This window comes from Pollicipes pollicipes, unplaced genomic scaffold (genome assembly GCF_011947565.3).
Source record: "Pollicipes pollicipes isolate AB1234 unplaced genomic scaffold, Ppol_2.1 Scaffold_6138;HRSCAF=7277_pilon_pilon_pilon, whole genome shotgun sequence".
Lineage (NCBI taxonomy): Eukaryota > Metazoa > Arthropoda > Thecostraca > Pollicipedomorpha > Pollicipedidae > Pollicipes > Pollicipes pollicipes.
The window spans coordinates 3,401,854-3,417,349 of NW_023596818.1; positions in this window are offsets into that span (position 1 = coordinate 3,401,854).

The window sequence follows — 15,496 nt, forward strand, 5'->3', positions numbered from 1 at the left end:
GGTATCTTGCCTCTTAATTTGAATGCATATGACCTATTATGTGATTTATTTGCACGTGGGCTTGTCATGTCAAAACGTGTATGTTGTCACAATTGAGGAAAGGGAACTGTTTTAATCGTGCTATGCTAGTAGTGAGTAATTTTTCGCCGCCAGCATTGGCAGGTGCATCAGATCGACATAAATTTATGGTAGACATGCTGTTACGAAGCTGTATCTAGTCAAAACACTTGTGGTATTAGTCGTTGCCAAACAGCTATGTGAAAAAATGTAACAACAATGCAATTATCACCAGAACAAAGCATGCCAAAGTTCTTTGCTGGGATGCACTCCCACATGGTTGTTTTGTCGCTCAAATGCAAGATCTTTTATCAGTTAACGTAGGTTGCATGAGTCACTTTGTGGTCCACTCGCCGTGTGACAAGTGTTCAACTCAGTTTATAGTTTTTAAGATGAGGCATTGACGTTCAGTGTTGACAACCACCCATGAATGACAGGCTTTCATTCAAAAGTCAGGCTTTACTTCCACACTCGGCCGGTAAAATAACTACCAGGACCGATGTCATTGTTGCATTTTTTGCCACATACATCGACCACCACGTCGGTCGGTGGTAAAAAATGGACAAGCAACCAAGGTCCGGCAACAATTGTTCCCGCCCCATTAAGTGTGATTTGCACCATATGCCCCTTGGTACCCAGGGCCGTTGACCAGGGTGAACTGAATGCTTCACCAGGCAGGTATCTCTTTTTTGGATGATATGCATAAATATGTCGTGTAGTGCATAGCAATGTTAGACGGACCTGAAGGTTTGACTAATTGACGTGAGAATGAACTTCAGCGGTTTGAAATCACTTTCGCAAGTAACGCTCATGTGAAAAATGTGTTATAGCATGTGATACAAAATGCGGCGTGGTGCCTGCTAACATTAAAACCAAACATAGTTTGATTAGCAGACGTAATTATAAGGTTAACGTACAACTTTGAATAACGTCATACAAGATGAATAACCACCATATCAAGTCTTGGCACCAAACTTTCCTGTAGAGTTTTATACAAGACTGCCATAATTGTGTCGACACGCCAAAATGAACAGACAATACAATTTACATTGCTGCTACACTGCATTTCCACACAATTCCATTTCCACACGACGTTCGTGACATTCCCATACGAACATGGGCGGGTCATTTTAATGCAAATTTGTGACCTCATTTCGATCCGCAATCTGCTTTTAAGACGTCCTCCATATTTCTGTAGAGCTCAGAAAAATTAACAAAGCCCTTGGGTCTTTTCGGTTTAGGAAGAACCCGCTGAATCGTAGCTAAAAAATAGCGTGGACAGATTATTTCAAGCAGTTTTGTACAGTTTTCTTCAGTTCATTGACATTAAAACGCAAACAACAGAGTTGCATCTTCCGGGAGATTCTGGCTTCTGTCCCGATCGAATATGGCAAGAATAGGGGATAAAACGAAGAAAATATTGTCCTCAAAATAAAGTAAGCCATATCCGGTGATTGGGGGGGGGAGGGGGGGCATTTCACCATCAGTTGGCCCCTCGTCAACCTTACGCCCTTCCCACCCTGCCCACCCCTCCCCTACCAAGGCTTTAAGCAACACCCCGATCAGGAAACTTTCATGGTGTTCAATAATATTTCGATAGGTTGTAGCGCGATCAAAAGTCCACCGATTCCAGTCTACATTTTGATGGGATATTTTACTACAAATTCATCAAGATTGAGTTGGAACTTACCGGTCAATCTGTATTGATAACGATCGCCGTTTTCTTAAAATTCTATCGGTCTTTGACTCAAAACTCAAAATAAAATCACAGAAAAATAACAGTCACTATTGGCCTGCATAGTTTTAACGGGCCACTATGGCGCTGCTTGTATCTCCGTAACGGTAATGGTTAAACCACTAGGTCCAGCCTTACGTCCATTGGCCCAGGATTTTCAACCGTGTTGTCTGCCTCAGCCAGCTCTGCTTGCCGTCCCAGGCATGGTCAGCCACCGCACCATTCAAAAGCCCGTGCGTGTTCACATCCTCGGGCTATTTAGTGCCGTGCGCGGGAGTGGTAATCACGTAACTTACCCGCCGGTCGCGAGGGTCGTATTTGCAGGGGCGATTCCAAGATCCTGATTCCAAGCCCCGCCGCGGGGTATCAGCGTCATTTTTATGTCGATAAAGCAGGCGTCCGAAAGTTTCAGTGATTGACTGGTACATGAAACTGCCGTTGTCACTGATGTGTTTCTAATGCAAGTGAAATTATTTCCCAATTCGTAGTTGCACGCTAGGGGCAAAACTGTGCTGGACCCCAGTCACAACCATTTCAACTGCAGCCCCCTGTAAGTCGCTGACCAACGGCAGGTCACTGTCAAGCCATGCCTGTCAACAAGGCCAACCCATGGGGAAACGTTCTACCTGATGCGACAAAGGAGTGTCAGACAAAGCCATATGTCATCTCTGAGATAGTTTCCCAATCAGCCACTTGAATTTAGGAGAATGGCTTTTTCCATTGACCGTGGGTCAGGCATGAGGGTCAAATCAAGGTAATACCAAACTGCTTTTTCAATGGATGGCTTGATTTATGCGGACGTTTTGATAATTTCTTCAACGTAGAGAGGTCAACAGAATCCCATTTCCGCTTCTTGAAGGTCAGAGAAAGTCATTAACTAAAATGATCCTCATGAGCTTTATGTGCTTAGGAATATACCGCATAACGTATTCTTTCATGTTCATAAGTATCGAAAAACCGAAACGATCTCGCATGTTTTCAAACACTGCGGATACGATCTGGGACATCGTCTTGTTAGACATATCTTACCCAACGGACATTACCTAGGGGTCTCAAAATTTAATACATGTGCGGTCACATACAGGCCTATCTATACTGCAAATTTTGTATCTCTGGCTCTCTTGGTTTTTTAGATCTTAATGTGGTCAAATTGAGCCCTCACCCGAGTTCATCGCATTCAGCCTGATACTCACGTGCGTGTTAATCGACTTTGAAAGTAAGATGGACCGAACTGGAATCGTTCAAAGAGGATTTCAGAAACTTGGGGTTAAACCTTTTGCCTTCACAATCCTAACCCGACCCAAGCGGGGAAGGGGGCTTATTCGTCTTGTCGAGAGTTCAGAATAAACGCGAGGCCTGCGCGGCCAAGACAGACAATAAGGACCTGTTTACTGAAGGTGCGATTTGGCGCTTTATCTCCCTGAAATGCTTAACTTCCCTATACACAGAGAGCCACAACAAACCATTTAGGTGTTAAGCGTGGTCATTGGATCGTAGCTGCGGGAGTATGAGTTGAGGGAAAATTCAAAGGGAGGACGGCCGTTGCCATGCGTTCCAGGACAGATCGAAGGGTGTCTTACACTCTCCTCTCTCGGATTTGGAGGTAACTTGGTGATACAGGTACCAAATAGCGATGGTCACAGTATCTCAGCCCAAAACGTGCCGGATTGATAGCGTCCGGCAGCTCGTAGTCGCGCTGCGTAATTGTTTTTCGATATCAAGCTAGTCTTCTGTGACGAACGACAAACAGATAGATTTACATTTTCACACATCCTTTCTTAAAAACAACGAACACATTTTGTTTTAATGCTCTACATTACCCTGCTTTCCCTTCGTCTTCGTCCGTTCCTTCGTAGATCAATTTGCTGTCGAAAATGTGCCCTATGCTGACACAGGACTGCGGGAGGCTATAAATCGGACATGCTTGCACAAAACGAAATCAGCATATTTCGACTCTGCAAAGAACGGATTACCACAGTGGCAAAAGTGCGGGTTCTTGCGTGCGGGCGGCCCACGTGCGCACGTAAAAACACGGACCTGACAGTTTCTGGACATTTCACAGAGTTCATGTCAAATCTCAGCAGACCATGCACATAACCCCATGAAACCAACTGCATGATGTAGGCGCACGCGCCGTCTACAAACCACCCATGCCGCTCATGACTGTCCTATCTGTAAGGACGTTAGCAGTCTATCATGAACGAGTAATGTCGCGGTTTTCGAAACCGATCTCGAAAGCAACACACTGTTGCCTAAACTGGGTGAGAGGTAGACGTAAAAATGGTAATAGCCCGAAACCACACCCGCCGCAAATGTGCGGCCTTCGTTGGAAAAAGTCCTTTCCCGGGCTTCCGCTGGTTATGGCTTGGCTGTACGAACGCGTGCTTCTGCTGCAGGTCCTCCGCGCAGAAGAGATATGTATCCATATATCCTACAGGCGTGTTACCGCGCACTGAGCAGCCAAGGGTCGTAACAACGCGGCATAGAAATAATGCGGTTGAGACGGCAGCATGCAGTCGTACTGCCACGCTGATCCGTTCTGCACACCTGAACACATGGTTTAGGTGTGCAGAAGTCCATGCGCTCTGAACGAAATGGATCAACTTTCCCAGTGTCACGCGTATTGCCTAATATGCCAATAACGAGTGTCCCACAACACATTCTCACCAGATCATGTTTTGGAACAAATATCTGATACATGACGTGAACTATCAAAAAGTTATACAAAAAGCACGGCGGAGCGAAACCGCAACACTAACAGGATATCATGCGCAAATAAGATTATTTTTTAGCCCAACTTGCGCGGTCAATGTTTCAGCTAAGCACTGTTTTTTTCTGTCTTCTTTTGTATTTCCCTATGTCATGCGGTACCTGCGTATTTCTAAAGCCTTGGACGATTCTAGCGCACGCAAGACGCTGAACACCATCGTTAAGTTCATGGCCCTTTTGAGTGACTGTGGGATTTTGCACACCGTATGCAAATTGTGAACGAAGGCCTTCATGTATTAAAACAGCTCTGTTTAGCATGCGATGCCTTGCTTTCTTATTTTGATCCATAAGTCATTACTGGCCCGCGTGGATTTCGCGGGCTACTCTGACGCTGCCTACACCGCCATGACGGTAATGGATGAAGCCGTAATACCCAACCCTACAGCCAATGGCCAAGGGTTCCCAATCGTGTCGTCTGCAGAGGTGGCGAAAGCATCTTTTTGTCGCCGATCGAATTTCGACGAGCAAAGTTGTCGTCAGAAACGTAACGCGATACCACATGGCATAAAATAGTAATGTAGTTATGCCCAACAGCGTCATCAGGAATCAACCTGTCACCGAAAGCCTCTTTCATCACCACAATTTGCAATGTCATGCAAACAACCAAACCGCTCATTTATGCAACATCCTTGAATTAATGTCAGGATAACTGCTGCTACTAAGAAAGCAGGCACACTGGCGCTAGACTATCGGATAGCCCAATTAAAACAGCAGTCTTCCCTCGGGACTTGCCGGGCGCCCACATTTAAACTCGATCTACAGCTGCCTTCAGCCTTCTACTACTACAGCCTACCTCGACCTACTACAGCCTTCCTCGACCGCGGAGGAAAACATCGAAAGACCTTGACAGTCAGGGCAAATGAGTGCACGGCAGAAGTCGAACCGGTGGCAGGCAGCACTGGGGATGGCGTCCAATATACGGGCCTCCTCGAGGCCACGTCCCCCTCTGCAAATCACGTTTGCGTTTCGAGCCCCACTCCAACCGTCATGAAGTCCTCCACCATACCCCAGGCACGCTCCAAGCCTTGCACAACATATGTTGTCTGGTGGGTGCCTTTCGCCGCGCCCTAACAAGTGGATTGTATTGAAGTTTGTGAACGACTTGGCGCCGGCCCAGCCGATGCTAGTCTTTCGTGGCAAAGGGTGGAGGTCAGGCCCTAGTCGAACGTAGTCGCGCGGCGTCTCAAGCATCCGATTTCCCTGAGGAATGGATGAGAAAGGTCGTCGGAAGGCTCATCTTTAGATTGCGCTGAAATTGTCGCATTTAAAAAATGGTCCGCGAGGTGAGAGGGCGAAAATGTATGTGATCGTTCGCCACCGTCAAACGGATGCCTTCTTTTAATTTGTCGTATGCTTTTGGACGAAAACTTGGGGGACTTAATTATTTAGTTCGGCTAGTCATTTATTTATGTTAGTTAGTTCGTCGTATTTACGTGCTATCCAGACACTTAATGAGTCATAAATTATGTGTTTTCGCGTACCACTCGGCAGGCTGGCACTTAAAAGCCTATTCACGAGAGCCCTTGGGGTCTAAGTATGATTATTTCATAGCGGTAGCTGCTACAATCGATGCTGGTCTCTGCAGAAACAAGGTAAGGGAGGAGATGTCACTTAAAGGTAGTGTTCCAGATTTGCATGGGATTTTTAACTGAAATAGAGATCTTGAGATTCATTGGGTGCATTTCACAATCCTACCCTACTTAAGACCTAAGCCCTTCTAGCTTCTGAGTTGCACGTACGCGAAGATCTGCAGACTATTTCGGGGTGACTATTTCAAGGTCAACCGGACATCCATGGCGCCATGATAACGTCATTGAAATATTGTCATTTAGCCATGTTAGTCGTAGCCGAAGGCATTTAGCCCTTTAAGCGTTAGTCATGCGGCGATCAAAATCGTTGAAAATATGATTGTCGAGCCGTTCATATCTGGCGTTCGTGAGCACGATTTCCAGACATCACGGACGTCAGTTGGCTCTCAATCAATGTTGTACCAGGGACGATGACGTAAGCAGGCTATCACGCATTAAGGAGCATACTTATTAAACAAAGAAAATGTGTTGTCTGGAGCCGTCTTTTCCGCTTCAAATTGTACTTATAGTTATAAGGGAGCCTATTTCATCACTTCCGATGCTTGCTTTAATATCTGGAAATGTGTAGCATTCCCTTTAAGTCAAGTCACCGCCGAGCAATCTGTGATTATCAATTTTCTCGAGCCTGTGCTCTTTCACACGTGTCTAGGTACAATTCCTCTTCATCTGGATTATCTCTACGTGTGCAATACGTTACCCCGGTTATATAAATTTGTTGAGCATTATAGAGGGTTTAAAACCCCGTTTCTTATTCAGTGCATCTGCAAGGAATATTGCGCATGCATAAGACAATACTGATCATCATTCAAAAACGCAACGATGGGTGTACCCCAGGGATCAATTCTCGGCCCAATTCTGTTCAAGATGTATATAAATGACTTGCCCAAATGCCTATCTTAAGCTTATGATACTGCGATTATTTCCAAAAAAAATATTAGGTATTGTGGAAATTAAAAAAACGATGTCGACGCAACTTTGCTTCTAATGACTTCCTGGTTCAGTGCTAATTTTTCACTGAACGTATCAAAAACAATTACACAGCATCATATTACCCTTCCTTCGCATTTCCGACTAAATGTCCAAATTAACAATGTACCTATTGCAAAGAGAAAAGAAATGAAATACGTTTGGTGTGCCCATAGATAACTATTTGTTTAAATTTACGCCTTGCATTTATCTTGTTGCAAGCGTATGAAAAATAAATATTGAAATAATAAGCAGGATTAGGTACTTGATTGATAAAACAACGTCACATCTGATCTAAAATATTGAAATATTAGGTAGGATTAGGTACTTAATTGATAAAGCAACATACCATCTACTCTATAACACTTTAATTCTTTCTTATTTAAATCACGGCTGCTTGAATTGGGGTGAAAACGATGCCACTAAACTGGATTGGTTAGAACTTTTGCAAAAAAAGCCTGTGCGTCTGATAGAAAACGTGTACCCTCCAGAAAGCTCCCAGCCAATGTTCCGATACGAAATTTCGAAATTATCGGACGCCGCTAGATCCCAAAAGTTAATTATAGTGCACAAATCTCTAACTTTACAGCTTCTCGCATCATTCGATTCAATATGCAACCTCTACGAATCAAATGAGATGAATATGAGACCAGTAAAACTTTTAGACCAACCTTTCTCGAATCGTAATTATAAGCTATCTGCTATAATTATAAGCTATCTGTAACATCTCGCCTTGGCCTTAAGCAGTGAAACGATATTGTGATTTTATATTCCCCAAGAATAACTGATATCTCTGCATCAAAAACCATCATTAAGAACATTAATCGCAAGCGTTTCGTGAATACATATTTACGTAACCAACATATTTGAATCTATTGAATGCTTTCCTGCACGTATGTATCTCACTTCATATTTAACCTCGTTCACGCTCCATTATCACGTTGTGATATAGTTATATCCATGCACTTGTACCCAAATTCATGGTGCTGGCTCCGGGATTCTCTCAGCAACAAGCTCCGCTTAGCTGGGTAGACTCCCTGGACATCCAGCTCAAAACCCGGCACCAAAATGACCAGTTAATTGCCCATCCGACTTGCGTGACTGTACATCCCTTACCAACATTGCGAATGAGTGGTAGCGGCTTATTGGTTGGCTTTGGCGGGCTGTCATTAGCTGACCTTAGCTATGACTTTTTCAGCCTTCTCGTGCATGGTTTGTCCCTGCCTATTGCACAACACAGTTCCCGACAGGTCTGCACCACTTCTTCGCCTGCCTCTTTACGTTTGTTCCCTATTCCTGGCTGGGAGTGCCGCAACTTGATTTTATGTTTTCTGGTGCTAACGTAAGGTTTGTTGCGTCGCTGGGATAGAGGGAGGGGCACTCCTGGTTACCTGTTCTTGGGTAGCGGTACACAAAAAATAAGGGAGGCGCGAAATACGGACCCTATGCCTTTTTAGAACTTAAAGTCGTATACGGGGGACAGGATCACTTAGGCAGGAAAACTAGTGAATCTATTAATCCCAGAAGTCGGGGACCAGACCTAAATGTGCTCAACATGGCTGATTATGCGAACGTGATTAACGCTTTAATGCGTAAAGCCTACTATCTTGAAATCGTTTGAATATATGGGTGATGCCTGATGCGTGATGCATGGCGCCTGTTTATTTTAATTTGGTTGTACGTACGTGTTTTTTAATCCAAGGTTAGATACACACTGCATCGTAATGACAGTTGGCAATTTTCGTGCATATAATCCCCCGAATGTTGGTGACCTGTCAAAGCTGTAGCTCACTGCTTCAAAAAAAACCTTAAAGCAATCGTGTTTGCTAGATTTGCTTTCGTGATAACATTCTCAGGCCTCGCCTGGCGAGCTGGCGCAAAACAATATACTGATGTCTAGTCGCGTGGCTCACATAGGTGTCACAAACGCAATCATGCGATTGTAGCTGATATGTGATAGTCGTGATCGCGCTATGCTATAATCGTGATATAAACCGTATCGCTTTCAAGAGCATTGACATCGCGGTCATCATAAAACGTGGTGGTGCAGCTTAGCATGCTGGCACGTTGTCGGTGAATGAAGTTGACTTCTTGACGTCGATAAAAGATTTACACAGAGCGTGGCTTACTAGGTGGTTCACAGGCGCGAGGAAATACAGAGGTGGAAATATTGTGCGCCCTTCAAGCTACAAGCAAACGATAGGTGTGAACGTGAATGCGCATATGGCTGCATAAGTCACCTTGTGGTGGCTCGGAGAAGTCATCTTTTGTCATCATTGTCATCTACTTTGTGAATCACGTGATATTTAAACATGGTGACATGCGTGAGCCAAAGGAGCGCTTTCTGCCCCCACTTAACAGACTGCCGCAAAGTCTGGCAGTATCCGATGATTTTGGTCGAGCTGGTCGTCGACCCCTGCCATGTGCATGTTACACTGTACAACACATGGGGATTTCACTACTTCTTGGCCTCTTTTCGAAACCACTGTGTCCGCTGTCATTAGGCCTAGTGGAGATGAGTGTGACGCGTTTTATCTTTCCTGAACAGGACCATTATTCAACGCTGGAAACGAAAGCTGTTTCATCTCTCTGCAGTAGCGTTCTCCACGGGTTTTCTGGGTCGACCTCAATCGCAGCGGAGTGTCCCACAGGTGTCGGTATTTAGGCTGCACAGCATGCTGGCCAGCTGTAAGCTGCTGTGCCAGGTGTCCATGTGGAAAGTCGTGTCAATCTTCACATGATGTTCCATGAAGTTGAATACTGTGTTACCCTCTCGGGATTTCTGCCGAAATAGTCTAGCAGTGTACCCATTTTATGCATCGAGCTGGGCTCCTCCAGCTTCTCGGAGTTATTCTAAAGGTGGGGAGAATTTGACGGTGCTCATGAATCGACAATAGCTTGTCTTCTCGCCGCAGAAATGAGGGAACTTGCGTTTTCTCAGTCGATCAACCTCCCTTCTGGGGATTTCCCTTGCACGACCTGGCATATGATTGCGGTGGAGCGTACTGAGACAGTTCTAAAACCTGATCGGTGCTCAGGTTAGTTTCATCAACAAAGTTTTGCCATGAACCGTCATCTCAAACATATCTTCCAGCTTTTCACCAATAGGGTGACGTCTGAGGTTGGGAGTCACGCCAGGCTCTCCCCATCAACCACTAAAATGAACACAATAAAAGCGGTGCAAGCCGCGACTCAGCTAACATTACGACAAAAGAACGTGATATAAGAGTTTTGGAACACATGCCAAGCCCATAACGTGGTCCACGCACGACTGACACAATTTAAGGCAGTGTCCATGGAAATTGCTGATCACAATGTCTGTTCAAGCTCTGCGGAAGAGCAAAGAACAGCTTGACATTTGCGAGAAAATTGTGTAATTAACTGATTTAAGTCATACTGATTGCTTAATTACTTACTTACAAATATTTCTTACCAGGAAAGCTATCCTGCGATGGCATCCTCCACGCTCGTCGTGGCGTTGTGCAAGCAAATGCGGAAGACAGGCATCTATCTGACATTAGTCATGCTGTTCATGATTGTAAGTCTACTGCAGATCATGCGGTGATGTGCCATTGTTAGGCGAACACACGCCTTACTGCTGGTGCTTAAGTTTGCTCACCAGTGCTGACCTGACAACTAAAAGACCCAAGCACATTCTAAGATCAGCTTGCATTTCAGATCCTGAGTGACAGTCAAACATGTACGGACTCGTTGTCATAAGCCAACGTGCTCACCACGGCCTTCTCCGCTCGGACGCTGCCGACTCGGCAGTTGGATAAAAATGACTGGGCGTCGTGATCCTTCATTGGGCACGAACGACGGCCGAACCTCCCCCCCCCCCCCTCGTCACCGTGGCCTAACCTGTAATTAAAAACGTCGCATCATGCATGGAGGTATTAGCTCAGACGCGGGCCAAGGCAAACACCCACAGTGGTTGCGCAACTGGGCGCAAGTGTCCCATGCCTGGAACTGCCACTGCACAATGGCGTGCAGGAGGGGCCTTGACCTCAGCTATGCACCACGGCCTGGAACCTCTAGACCTCAAACAGTTGATAGCCCTTTCTGAGTGGCGTACTCGCCCGGACAGGATGGGGAAGGGGAGGAGCGACGCGACACCCTCTCGGAAAGTTTCCTGGAGATTCCAGTCCCGCATATCCTGCAGTCGCGCTCAAATCTTTGGTAGCCTCTGGGGCGTCCCTCGCGCATGTGACATCAAGAACGCATCCCCAGCATTTCTGACTTCGGACGACGGATCTTAGGAACAGTGCAAGACGATCAAGACGAGCCACGGCCGGCAGGGACGGCGGGCGGCGTGCGACAATGCCGCAGACCCCGCGCAGAGGGCCGACACGGGCATTAATTTACGAAGTCCTACATTATGAATATAGGCTCGAAACGGATACAGCTGTGTGCCATTGCACTCATAACTAAACAAGGAACGTGCCCCTTAATGCTCCATATTTTTACGCTGGATATGTGCTCGAAAAGTTGAAATAGTTCCTGACTTTCAGGAAAATTTGACATTAGGCCTGGCCTAGTAGGGTCCATTAACAACTTAAAACTTTGGACCTATCGCGAGGCCTCGTTAAAACAATTTATGTTTTTTTCCTGGGAGGCTTTAGTTTGCTAGTTTGCTAGTAGTTAGTAGTTTGCTAGTAGTTAGTAGTTTGCTAGTAGTTAGTTTTAGTTTGCAAACGGCAGATGCAGTGCCCTGCCGCCCTCCACTACCAATCCGCGTTATGAAAACCGGTTAATCGGGGTGAGGGTTGAACTTGTCGGCTACAATTCCTTTTATTCATTTTACATATGCTGACGTCAAAGCTTGCATTTCGGATCATGAAACAAATCAGCTGAAACAGCAGAATGACACATGTTGTTACAAACATCATACATTGGTGGAAATTCAGGCAGCAAGCCAAAATTGTCTTTCCACGCCAAGTAGCATTCAACTCTAAGCTTAACTGTGATACATGCCATGCATGATGCAGGATTACCAATTTCGATCGGTTTCTGGGGCCTTTCCGAACCCCATGATGGTTTGGGCCCCTTGAGTGCTGGTCCCCCCGCCCACAACACTTCTAGCTGGAAGATTACAAAAAGATGTGAGGCTAGCTATAACATCAAACATATCTTTTCTCGGCTTTGTTCACTAATCATGACCCATGGATTGTAATCTCGCCCGTCGTTACGCTTATAAATTGGCATCCCTGTTATTATGTCACCGCCAGACAAATGACAATAATTTCCATCATTATGCTGTGCAACATAATTATTTTGAAATGAAACAAACAAATTCAGAGAATAAATTTCCCGCAAATAAAACAAATTCCACTACCGATGTGCAGAGCACATAAGATAGGCTGTCTGTCTTCACAATGTGCACCTCATGCATACAGTGATTATGCTAAGGATTCTATCAGTACAGCTTTTCACTCCAATGCTAGCAAACACAATAATTAAACATATCACATGTGCAACCACGCAACCGCCACGCCCACAAGAGCAACGCAAATATGGACATAAAAGGACATTGTAGAACAACTCACCTACAGAGGTTTCCTGTTACAGTGGGGGTACCATCATCTGCAAATAGTCAACATTGTTCAAAGAGAGAACCAAATGCAACACTTCCACTGAACTCCTATCACAATTGGACCTCAAGACCACAGATCTGCGGCTACTTGAAGTAAACCTCTTGGTGAAGGGAAAGATGGCAATGGAAAATGTAATCCCTCTCTTCTCACTGCCTTCATGTGTTACACCACCTCACTCCTTACTTCACATCGCCTTCTTGTTGCCCACATCATCGGCTATCGTATAAGGTTTAGAGCTTCAAGATTCATATTAGTAGTCGGTTGAACTGTGAGTTATTGCTTAAATGTTTATACAAAAATAATGAAATAATTGCATTTTAAGCGGGGCATAGTTTTTGAAGAAAGGCTGGGGCGAGCGGTGAAAAATTGTGTACGTTGTCCCCAAGACATGGATGCCTCTCAGATTGGCACACTTCTTCACAAACTTCGGGGGAAGACAGGAGCGCTGAACTGTGTAGGAAACTAATTACACCCCTAATTTGTGTATCTATGTGACTGTTAACCATTCTCAATTACAGCCTCAACTCACCTCACCTCACCTCCTCACCTTCCTGTCATTCCATTTCATGAGGAGTACCATCAGCCTTCAGCATCAAACCCACAGTCCTTTTGAAAGGGGGGGGGGGGGAGGCTGGTCGCTTGTGGCGGCTTCAGTAAGTCAACAGCCTTTTAGTGCATTGAAAAGGCGGTATGGATAATCACATGCCAATTTGAATGCGTATTGAAACGTCCAGAGTTCATAAATTCCGGTGGTCAAAAAGTCTAGAATCGCGGCATCCAGCGTTCATAACATCCAGAAAATGTCCAAAACCCCTGGACAGAGAAGAATCATAAACCCCAGTGTTCATAAAGTCCAGCATGTGTGAAATCCACGGTTTGGATACTGTCCCACCACCTCGCAACCCTTCACTAATGGCTCGGATATTGCCCGATAGGGAGCAACCGGAGCCGATTTCGCCCGCCTCAGCCGACGAGTGACGTCATGCGGTACAGTACTGCGCATTTAAACCGCTGTGCATGGATATGGACAACGTTTTGTTTGAGCGCACAGACTTTGCCGCGTCAGCACGCCCTTGGCAGCAGGCGCATTTAATAATTCAAGACTTTGACCTCTGTCTCGTGGCATCGGAAATAGCTGGTTATTCGGCAGAAGCTGCACGGTAACCGTGATAAGCACTTGTCAGGTTGCCTGCTGTTTGGTATTGTGGGCTATGGATAAGATTTTCCGCGGTATTTGTTTCCGTTATTCACTGTGTGTGTTGGTGATGTTTCTCATTTCTTTTAAAGGAAGTGATGACTGATGTGTAAGGCTGACTGATTTGATGTCTGCTCCAGGTAGGCGCGCATATAGGTCTCTAGCTCCTGGCACGCTAACCTATATTGTTAGTGATTTTTTTGACGGATTCCCCTCCGCCCTTCAATTGCAAATTATTTCACACGCTCTTGCAAACGGGACTTATTCTGAATTTTACATGCCTTTTGTCTCAAAGAGAGGGGGTCGGGGCTGTCTCTTCAGCTGAATCCGGATACTACTCCCTGGTGAGACACGTTCAATGGACCAGCCTACAAACAATTTTTCTTCGATTAAGTACGTTTTAAACGGGCGTAGTTTATCATAGTAACTTCGTTGGCTGAGCGATGAAAGTACGATGAAGGGTGCCATGACAATATGCCAGCGAATTGGTTTCCGTCCGAATTTCACTCACTTTGTCACAAATCTGCAGGCTGCAACCCAAGTTACGCCGGGGATGAAACCCCTGCAACTGAATAGGGAACCGCACTCCTGGGTGCAAGTAGATGAGAAGTAAAAAAGCAAACTTTGACTGCAAATGTATTCAACTGCCTGCCAAACGTCATGCAAAACACTATGCACGTGCCGCGCTTAAAGGCACTGCTGATTCACTATCTGAACAGTGGACCCGAGAGTATGTCACTGAGCTAGTTTGTGATAGATAAGCTGAAAGAATTGGGAGAATCGTGAGCTTGTATTCGCCATCCACTTCGTCAATCTTGACACACTTTCTTCCTTTTACGCTTCAGAACTTCCTAAGTGTAGAATTTGGGGTCCAGCAACACCAGTCTAGAGTTTATCGAGACGCGTGCAGTTCGCGCCGCAGAGGGGCGATGATGGCATGGTGGTTAGTGGTTAAGGTGCCTAACTCTGGACTTTTCTATCCTGGGATTGAGAGTCCTGGCCACACCACTATCGCATCCCACGTACCAAATGCCTAATAAAAGAGGCGTTACGCTTCGAAATATCCATGACATCCGATAAGATGTAGAGTCCCAATCGGTATTACAGCCCCTCCCGACAAACAAATCCCCGCCCGCCAAATTTGCAGAAAATGCTTCCGCTCAACCACTGTATATATGTGGGAATTATACTGTGCAATCGGTTGGACGCGAAGTTCGGATACACAGGCCAGCCCAGAGGCTGCCCAGTTCGACGGTCTGGCGGGCAGCCACGCCCGCGGCGGGCCGGCGGACGAGGCAGCCTGGCCGGCAAAAAAAGAACGCATTCACGCGCGTGTCGTCCCTCGCTCGAGAACCGAACCCCGCCGCACGTGTGCGAGGCCTGTCCGTGGGGCAGCCCGTCCGCGGTCGAAACACTGCCAGCCCAGTCAGGCACGCCGCTATCTTCGCGTCAGATCCCGAGGCCGCTGACTCGGTTTCACTCGCGGTTCGACGCGGTACACATCCCGGCAGACCGGACATCCGGACGTGTCGGACATCTCGGGATCTCGCTCGTGCTGGACCGGAGCCCCCCCCCCATCTCCTCCTTCTTG